The sequence below is a fragment of the Plodia interpunctella genome, chromosome 12, assembly GCF_027563975.2.
Source record: "Plodia interpunctella isolate USDA-ARS_2022_Savannah chromosome 12, ilPloInte3.2, whole genome shotgun sequence".
In the NCBI taxonomy this organism is placed as follows: Eukaryota; Metazoa; Arthropoda; class Insecta; order Lepidoptera; family Pyralidae; genus Plodia; species Plodia interpunctella.
In genome coordinates this window covers 5053936-5065491 of record NC_071305.1, presented here as the reverse complement: position 1 = coordinate 5065491, position 11556 = coordinate 5053936, and positions in this window count along the sequence as shown.

The following is an 11556-nucleotide window of genomic DNA, read 5'->3' as shown; positions in this document are numbered from 1 at the left end:
TGGTTTTAGGAATCAATCGTCAACACTCACGGCTGCTATGGACCTGATTTCTCAGATTAAAACAAACATAGACCAAAAAAAGTTCTGCTTAGGTATTTTCATCGACTTCAAAAAAGCCTTTGATACCATAAGTCATTCGCTACTTTTAGATAAATTAGAAAACCTAGGTATCAAGGGCACAGCGCTAGAAATTTTTCGGTCATATCTCTCGAGCAGGTATCAAATCGTAAAGATAGGAGACTATCGCTCCGAATCAAAAAATATTACATGCGGGATTCCTCAAGGATCTATATTAGGCCCTCTCTTGTTCCTAATATATATCAACAATGTCACAACAATCGGACTCACGGGCGATATCACACTATATGCCGACGATACTTGTCTGTTCTATTTTGGAAGTAACTTTTCGGAGTTAGCTCAAAGAGCACAAACAGACCTAGATATACTTAATTATTGGTGTCAATGCAACTTACTTACAATTAACATTAAAAAAACAAATTATATGATTTTTTCAGCTAAAAATAAAAAAATACCACACTATCCTGCTCTAACCATTAATAAAACTGATCTACACCGCTCGAATGAAGGAAAATACCTAGGACTGTACTTAGACGATAAACTCACCTGGAAATCTCACATTGAGCATCTTAGAACTAAACTTAGCTCGGTCTGTGGTATACTGCGAAGAATTAGAAAATGCATTCCATCCAAAGTCAAATATATGTTATACAACTCGTTGGTGAAATCACACTTAGAATACCTAATTGAAATCTGGGGAAGTGCAAATAAAACCAATATTAATTCAATACAAAGATCCCAAAACAAAATAATAAAAACACTCTTTAACTTTCATTACCTAACTAGAACAGAATACATATACAAAAAAACTAACCTTTTTAACTTAAAACAACTTTATACATACAGAATGTGTATTCTCGTCGAAAAGATTCTAACCAAAAATATCCACTCACAAATCACTTTTAGCAAAAGAAAATATAAGCACCATTTAAGAAATACTAATAAGATTAATCTGATCACACCACGAACCAACTATGGTAAGAGAAACATATTGTATGAAGGGGCACAAATGTACAACAGACTACCTAATGAACTGAAAGAATGCAAATCTTTGACTTTGTTTACAGAAAAATTAAAAAAACATATCTACGAAAGTGAAAAATTATTAATGTGACAGCTGTGCTTATTTTAAGGTTGAACACTGTTTAAATGCGTAAAGTACTAATTTACTATGATTTGTATTAGTTTAAGACTCGTTGTAAGTGAATTTAATTCTTATGAGTCAATAAAGATCTTTAAACCTAATAATGAATTTATAAAATCAACATCTGAATAAATAGTGTTTAATATGTGAGTTAATTTTTTCTAATATCATAACAAAGCGATTTTATCACTATGTTATCACTACAATAGTGTAAAACATAGTCACTTCCCACTATCTGTCTGTCCCTCTATGTATTCTTAGATCTTTAAACGCTATGGATTTTGATGCCAGTTTTTTAATAGATAGTGCGATTCCTGCGGAAGGTTTAGGTGCAGTGTTTGGATTGACCTATTTCAATATAAACACCGCACCGCATAGACATAGGGCCGCTAGTTTGATAAAATAAAACTAGTAATCACTCGGGTAAAATCATAATAAACTATGTTATTATGGTTTACCCGAGTGATTTAATATAACTCAATTCAAACAAAAAAAAAAACAATTTAATGGTATAGTTAGCCATTGTTTTCTCTCACTGGAAGCAAATGACGGTTGATGAATACTACAATACATGAGTTGAATAAGTAAAATACTTAATATGTGTGATTTGTCCTAATATATTTATATTTATTTATTTATAGCACAAGTAGGATTCGAACCAGGGATTACTAGGTCTATTGGACCACCGAAGCTTCTGTTGGTGTATCATACAACTTCTGCAAATAAAAAAAATCGTTATTGCATTGTGTATTTTACCAGTAACAGACATGTATGTACACAAAGGGGGAATTCTCACGAAAGTAGAAACCCGACAATACAGATATTCTTATGAGAAAACCTAGCTTCTAGCAAGATTAAGCTTAAATATTCAGAATATACATTTATCCGCACCACGAGAATGAATTCGTACGTGTTAGTCGCATTAAATATCCATCGAGGCTCACTCGCTTCGCTTCACGTTTTAAGGAATTGCAAATTTTGCTTAAATTAACATAAATGCTAATGTTTCATTTCTGTTTTCTGCCAGCTAAAGTAGGTCGCGCAAAAAATCACGTGTAACGGATTTCCTGCCTACTAAATACCTACTTATTTTTCGGACTTCAGGGGACACTCATTTGAAGCCTCAATTTGTAACCTCATTTTTATATAATAATACATTGTTATTACAATCTATATTTATAATAACTCTACAGAGTTTAATATTTTAACTATTAAACTGTGAACATTTTACCAAACAGTTTTACCAACAATTCAGGAATCGGGATTTGGAAAAGGCTCGTACAAGTCTGATCTTATTAATTTAATTCGTAAAATGAAGACAATTTCGCCCAATTTCACCACGCGCCACCTGAAGTGATATTTGACGGCTCAATATAAAAGGAATACGTGATTCCCATCCAAGTTCTTTTACAGCTATATTCAAAGCACTCTTTCTTTTGTGCGCAGATTTCTTCATAGGTAGGTATTATATTTTTCTTCCTTCTTTTATCAAAATACCTGACCTAATAGCGGAAATAAAATGAAGATATATTTATGCATCGAAACATATTGATTTACATATTGATTTGAGCATTCCTCACATTTTAATGATTTGACACGCGCGTCCTAAACTCTAACGTAGGCACTAACGCATACGTCTCACTAACTCAGCCTCATGGCTCAGTAGAGTCATGAGACTGATGTCTCAGCCACAATACTAAATTAGCTCTGGAACCAAGGTTGTATAGAGCTACCTCTAGCTCTATACTTAAAGTTTTAAAATTTTACTTTATCATATTGTGCCATAAAAAAGTAATTCATAATATTGGTGCATTTTAATTTATTTTTCTATTAGTTAGTTAACAGATAAGTAAATGAAATACAATCGTGGTCCGGCCCTGTATTGAAAGTTGGCCCTCAAATCTTGATACCTCTGCCCTGGACGCTGCCCCTCGTAAACAGAGATTGGGTGAATGGGCAAATTTACTTAGACACGAGCACTGCACAAATTTCGCACTTCTGTACAGCCGCGACGAAAAGTTTTGGGATGAAAAGCAAATATTTAACGGAGGAGGTTACTTATTTTGAGCATTACGTTTAAATAAAGTTATGTAATTTAAATTTTCGTTTTCTCGTTATGAATGAATTCCCGCAAAAATATCACCATGCTTATAGCAAACTAAATTTTAAAATCTATACTGATGCGATCTCAGTGATTATATTTTTAAAATAAAATCAATTTAACGTTTAATAAGATCTCTGGCGTATAATTTCAATATCATATTCTTATAATAAATGATACATGCATACATATTAATATCAACTTAAGCATTTTGTGTTCGTCTGTATCTCCAATACTCCTGAGGGCATCAGCAAACAACCGAGATGAATCATAAAAACGAACAATAGTTTACGAGTAACTGAGACTTTTATGACTGCAACGCACTACAAATTGCAATTACGAAGCTACAACCTTATTATGATACTATTAAAGTTCAAAATGAGATGAAATTTGTCCTCGACTATAAGAAATGGACCGTTCGCGTGACGAATTCTTGGCAAATTGTACTCCATGAATATCAACCCTCATTGCTTATTTTCTTCCTACTCCTATTAGAAATTCATATTCTGTACAGTCAGTATGGACCTCTATGTACCGGTAATAGCGACGAATTCGCAATGAATTTGGATAGGTTCATGTGCTGTTGAATGTGCATTAGCATTTGATAGGCATCATGTTTAAAAGTTGCTGAAATAAGTACACAAATGAGAATAATAGTAATAATATAACTTCTCGACAGCTGATTTAAAACCATAATTATTAAATTTATTTTCCTCGTAATATCTCTCATAATAGTGTGAAAATATTATATATAGAATAGGACCACTCCATATCCTCCCGTGGATATCGTAGAAGGCGACTAAGGGAGATAGACACTTCCAAGGAGGGTAAACATAAGGCAGGCAGCCGGTTTGAAAATCACAGCCGAATCTTCAATTTCTTTGTTTTTTACGCCGAACGCAACCGAGAACAGCCAGAGATGAGAGTGAGAATTTTAATCAGGTACCTACATTATTTACCGAGTACATCACCAAAATATAAAGGTTTTTAATCCTAATTATAATAACAAATATATTCACAACGGAAGCGAAAAGCGTAGGGATTTTATATTCTAAACGATTGTTAAGCTGCGATACATCCAACAATTACGAGCATACAAATATGAATATTTTGTGAATATTTTAAGCGGATGACACCGCTACGCATTTCATAATTTTCAGACTGAAATATGATCTCAAAATGGCTTTTAACGCAAGTTATGACAGGCATTTATTTTATTTCGTTTTACTTTGTTTCTATTTTTATTTTTATTTTGTGAGACATTTTATTTTACTTTTCGACGAAAATGTATACCTATGTATATTGTAGTAAGTACACTAAATTTTTAAATGTTTGCTTATTTGACCTATAAAATAATCTGTCAACTGAATGGGTTGAGATCAGTTTCTCAAATAATAACTTATAAATAATAGAAACAATATTCAGAGTGAGTAGATATATCTTATTAAAGCTGAAATATAAAAGTCAGTTAAAGAAAAATCAAGAATGTTAAATTGATTTAGCAAATGAGAAGTGATTTGCTGATGAAAAAGCATAAAGTTATATCTTTAAGAATCTTAAAGAAACGTGGCCTTCATGTCACGCAACTTATGGCTGTGTCTACCCCGTACTTTATAAAGACGTCATACTGTAATCTATGTAATTATTGTCGACAAGACAAATAGTCCTTAACGCTGCCTGTTTTACAGTCAGCTCATTTTCATGGCACATTTTCCTCCAAGAGTAATCCTCGGTAACACCAACAAAAAGCCTGCGATAAAGGGTTCCGTATAGCTTAATTCCAATAAAACTCAGTACGTGCAGCGAATGGGGATCAGAGGGCTTAGTGCGAGTTTGCATTTCACTTCTCATCATAGAATCGATTCCAAGTGAGACACAGCGAACCAATCACATTGCGCTGTGATTGTCGTTGCGTCACAATGGCGCAAAGCAAATTCGCACTTTGCACACTCTATTCTTTCAAGAGATGAATTTTACTCCATTATTTGGTGCATTATTGCAACAAGGTACTTGCTTTCATTTCGAATTAGATGGCGCCTTCCGATCTTTATATTTACGTTTAGTTTAATAATTGTGTTCATTTATTTAAAATTTTATAGCAGGAAATTTTAAATAAAATATGTACAAATGCAAATAATACATTTCTACCAATAAATGTAAATATATTTCTACCAGTCAACCATAAGACAAAACAGAGATAGTATTGTGGTGCCATAAAGTGCAATGTTTATATAATAGCTATATGTTACACAAAATGTAGTTATAAAAGGAACACTGCTGCATCACTGGCTAAAATAAAAAAAAAACTATTGTAGGGCTAACATCGCAACTAGTGATGCCACAAAAGGAATTAGTTATTTAACATGAAAATAATAAACATGTCAAAGCTTAATTAATATATTTACTGATAACGGTAAAAAAATAATCTACTAATGTAATGAAAGGTTTTACGTTACGTTTTTTTTTCATACAACAAAGACCCATAGTAATATTGACAGTTGCTTATATGATAATAATGTTTATAATTTAAATATATAATTACCCAAGATAAATAATGATCCAGATTCTTTCAACTGTTGTGAAGCTGGGTAAGTCGTGCATATCGTATGTGCAAAGCTGCGAGGAAAAGTTAGTAGGTAATACAAGTATTTAAGCAAGCAAAATCAAATTATTTATTCAGAAATTAGGCCCTCACACACATTTTTTCACATCATTTTCTAAATTTAATGATATTTACCAAAGCTACAAACTACTAGCATTTCGGAACGACCACGGCTTCGAGGCTTCACGGACAAGTATGACACCGAACATAGTCCGTTGAAAAAGAGACAAACAAAAAAAGGGAAATAACCATTTCGACAAACATCTTTCTTGGGTTGTCTCCGAAATTGCTTCGGATGTTTCCCAACTGATGCGTCATCTGTTTACGATACATCTACCGGACCCGAGGGAAAACCGCGTTTCATCCGCCTATAACTCACCCGACTTACTAATTATTACATTCGGGTTAATTTTAACTTGAATGATATACTGTTGATGCGGAAACTAATGTTAGTTTGTCCGCTTCGGTAACTTTAATTGCTTGTAATTATTTTCATTTACACTTCTGTAGGCTTATTATAGCTAATGGACGCTGTACGATATTATATATATAATATCGTACAGCGTCCATTGAGAAATACACTTCGAAGATTTGGCTCTTAAGTTACACAACTAGAGCACAAAGCTTCGAAGTGTGTTTCTTGCATTATCTTACTAAACTTATAATAAATGCGAGAATTTGGATATGTGTGTTAGTTACTCTCTCACGTGAAATCTAATGAATTAATTTCTATGTCTTGGATTGGTTTCATTCAAATACACGGATAGAATACATACATATAACCTGGAATAGCACATAGATTAGGATTTATCTCAAAATTTCTACAGACTTGAAACCTTGACGCAAAACTAGTTTTGAAATAAAACGGTTTGCGTGCAATTTTTAGGCAATTAATGTATATTACCTTTAATTTATTGATTGAATAAAAAATACTGATTTTGTTTATCTTTTTATTTAGATTTCATCGTTGATCATCTAGTCCTTTTACCTGCTCGGGGTGGAGTAACAGATTTTCTCAGTTCTGTTATATTGTAATCAAAAAGCAAGTCATTTTCGTTTAAAAGAAACAAAATAAAAACGAGACGACATCAACATGACAGACGTGACGTGTAATAATACCGGAACATATTTTTTACGTCAGCAAAAAAATGCTGTACTTTGAACCTTACACGGGACGGAATAAGTAAAAATGAAACTTGACATAAAATAGAAGCCACTTGTGTACTATATAGGGTAGGTAATGAAATGCTGGCGACATGCCGCCCCCATAGCACGGGGATGGAATACTGATTCAAGCTGCAAATTTGGAAATTCTACTATACGATGCTAGCTTTGCTGTCAACGAAAAAAACGTGTGCAATTTCCAAATTGACAAATATGTATCTCGTCGCAATCTACGGCGTTGTATACGTGACGTGACGCTGTGGAAATAATAAATAACGTTAGTGAAGAGCTAGTTGTCAAACTTTCAGTTATTTTGAAAATTTAAAGGCGATAACAAAGTATTCTCAGAGTAAGTATCTAAGTAGATCGTACGCTTTAAAGAAAAATGAAACTCAGAGATACTGCAGGGCGTTAGGATGTATTGTGCTTGTCATGTGACCTTCAATTGACTCCATATAATCCCAAAGAAACTTCGTAACGCCCGAAGCTTTTGGGAACACGTGGAATAATATTTTGACCAAAATAAATGAAAACTTTCGCTATGGCTCAATAAAGGTAGGCTTACATGGGTTAACACTCGAAACGTGTAGTGGAAAACTAATTTCAGATTAGTTTATGTAACTCGTGTCGCACAAAAGATTATCCGTGGTATTCAAAATGTGACCACACAGAGATTTCCATGCGTGTGGTCAAAAACATGGGATATCATAGGGCTAACAGTACAATATAATACAGTAATAGTTTATTGAAAAATTCTATTTGTATCATAATGTATGATACAAATAGAATTTAAAAAAAATTAAATAAAATAATGATTTATTATAATTTATTTTTAATTTATAATTAATGATTTAAAATATTTAAATTTCGGAAAAGATCCGATTTATCGCCTTTAGGAATTCCTTCCATATCATATGACACTAGACTCAAATGTGTTTTTATATTTAAAATATGTTATATTCATCTGTCGGCGACTGTACATATAAAAAAAAATAAAAAATAATAAAAAAATCTTTTAACCATTTGAACATATGCGTCATCTATGAATGGTTAATCAAATAACAGTGAATAACCCAGTACTAGGTATTTTGTGTTACAAAAGTTACAATTTACATCATTTGCGAAATCGGTATTTACATATGTCACCCAAAGAGATTGTTGTAACACCCTGTCATAATAAAACACTGGGTTAGTTTGATATGGGTATAGTGGTATTTTGATGTGGGATAAGTAGAAATTTGCCAGAATTCCGGCTTGGTATTTAAATGGCGAATTATCTATTCATTTGTATTCGGAAAATTCATTTGTTTAATACCATCTGAGCCCCATGCTTTCATTCTCTAAGAATTTCGAGATAAAAAGTACCTTCGTTCGAGATAACAAGTATCCGTTCATTAAATTTAACGTAATTAAGTAACAAATATCCTCACACACATAACTCACATGAATAATATTACTGGGATAAAAAAAATACTTTTCCTGAGAGATATTTTCGTGTTCTGTTTGAGCAAGTTACATATTTGATGTATTAACTATAATTAGAGATCAAATCGCTTAAGGTAAAAATGTTAAGATTTGAGGAAGGGCATGCAGCATACAGAGATTAAATCAATTATTACATTCAAATATTTATATTTTCCGAACAACTTCTTCTTCTGAATAGATTGTAATCAACTATGTCGGAGTTTAACTTTTGGGCGAATACCAAGATTTATCCAAATGTTATCAAAATGCTTTTAATAATTTGCGAGATGAATTAGGGAGAAAACTCCGCAAGTCCAATTAGGCATATCAGATAAGAGAATTAATTAGAGCAAGGGATTGGTCGTAAATTTTGAATAACCAGATGTTTTAATCGAAATCAGATATAATTTGCGTTCACTTTTAGTTTATGGAGTAAAAGTAAGATGATGAACATATTTATGTCTTTTTGTACACCTAGTTATTAATTTTTCACTATTCGGTAAAAGCCTCTCGCATATCTCCTTGGTTTTTTCATTAATTGTTTTATCCTAGATTTTGACATTAAACGTAAAATTACGTTTAATGTCAAAATAGTTGGCACTCAATCATAAATGTAAAAAAACACAAAATGTTATAAATATCAAATACGGAAAATAAGCTGATTTATTGAGTTGTCTCTTTTGAAAAAAGAATGATAATTAATTTAAGTTGAAATTGTAAGGACACTGGCCAAAGACAAAGTTAAAAGGTGATGTACATTTTAACTTTGTCTTTTACAAAAAAACTGCATTGCAAAGGGAGTTTCTATAACACCTTTAACAACTTCGCTAGAAACACATAATTAGTGCTACTTTCCCGAGCGCCAAGTTTAAAGTTTTAGAATGTTGTGAGGTGATTCAGTGTAAACTTGTAGGTGGTAACTAGCGCTCAGTAAAAAGAAAAATGCAACCGGGCTGGTAATTATGCTTGTCCTCTATTTTATTTATAGAACTAAAAATACCCGGTAACAGCTGCTTGTGTACAAGATTTATCTTTTAATTTCATTAAAAGAAATAAAAGTTTAGTTTTAAATCAGAATTTCGTAGTCTACTGAGCGTTTTGTGATATATCAAGATTACTTTTAGTACATAGGTTCTTAGTTACACTTTTTTAATAAAAAATATAGTTTTCACTTTCTGTTCTTTGCTCATCGATTGTGCCAACAGTGGTGTCAGATTTTATTCAAGTCGCAGAGATATCTGATGTCAATTTTATGACTACACAGTAGTTATATGTGACCAGTGTGCAGGTTTCCTCACGATATTTATCTTCACCGGAAACAATAGATGTGATTTTATACATGAGGATTTGAACCTTGGACTTCTCAGTCATAGACGCCACCGCTGTTCATAACAAATAACAATAAATTGCAAAAGCTGTGAACATTTCGATAAGCTGCGTGTTATCCGTCCGATTTGTCCGCAATTCCCAAACACTCGGCAGCGTCACAAGATTTGAGAATATTCCAAACGCATAAAATGCATAGAGAATATTTATTATTTCATCGTGAATATGAGTTTTATTGTACTTGTGATTTAGTGTCAAACGTTTTGGGGGTGCGGGACGATTTCCGATTTTATGCTCCGTCGCATTCGACTTTCAGATTCTTGTACTTACGCCTTAAAAATTATGGTGTTCGTTTTTTAGAACACAAATCACAAAAATGTCGAAAAGAGAAACAACATTTGAGTTGTAGTCTCTCTTTCATCTGAGCGTTGTCCTTGTTCTTCCGTAGCCATTGAGCATCGGAACCCAGGATTCGTTTGTCTATTTTTTCATATCCACTTCGCAGGGTACTTTATGTAATATTGATTCGATTTATATAGGTACAATTTTCAAGAATTTTCGTGATGAAAAAAATTCGAGTTTGTTGTAAATACACCATTGATATTTTTATACATCATATTAAGATGCATCGTATTATTTTACCGCTTTTGTCTTTAACCCAGGACGCCAGGAGAACAGTCGGCTTTTGTGAATTTACCACTTGCTGAAAAAGTTATTTCATATGTGTTGGATGGCAAATCTATCAGATTACAAAATGCTATTTTATCAGAAAGTGGTGATATAGATCCTAAATCAACTTTGCAGAAAATGCTTAATCAGAAAATATAGCATTCAAACTCATGATGAGTTTGATAACATTGAATGCAGGCGGATTATCTGGAATTACGTATGTATTTACGGTACTCAAAGTGAATATTTCAGCCATCATTAACGCTTATGTGATATTCATTAGATAACAATTTGTACTGGCATTGATTACATTACACGACAAATATTGAACGGGAATGATTTAACTTTGATTTCTAAAACTTAATGTACATTTGCATATTGTATTTGTATTATAGTATAGGTAAATACCTATACTATTTTTCATTGCATTTTCATCTCTGCATGTTCATGCTTTCGTTCGGGGTTGTGAAGCCGCGATGCCCGTGGTAGAAACTGATAAAAAATGCGTCTACCTTCTACCTACAATATATATACTTGTTCTAGACAATAGGTATGTTTCAGAATTATTGTCAAAAATAAAAGCAATATTTTCTATAACTCAGCATGATTTGCAATAACTAGAAACGTCATCGTATCTCAAAAATATTACTTTCATATCGATATTTGCCACCGAATTATGCTGTCTACCGCATTGTCAACAAAGTTCAAATTTATGTTACTTATTTATTGTGTTTCGATACGCGCAATTAGGGCGGTGTAGAAGTCATTTGTCAGCGGGAGTGAGAGTGGTGGACAATCAGGAAATGCTTTTATTTTTCACTATATCGTTGCCTTTATTGGTGCTTGGAGGTTATGGCCTGTGGAACATCAGCCTGCACACGTGACCTGGGGGCAGGATACATTTTTTTATTTTGGGCAGCCCTGGCGATGTCTTTTTTACAGAATTATGTTTATTTTCATTATCATGTGTGTAAGTAGGTATTTCAATTAGATTTAGATTAAGAGAAA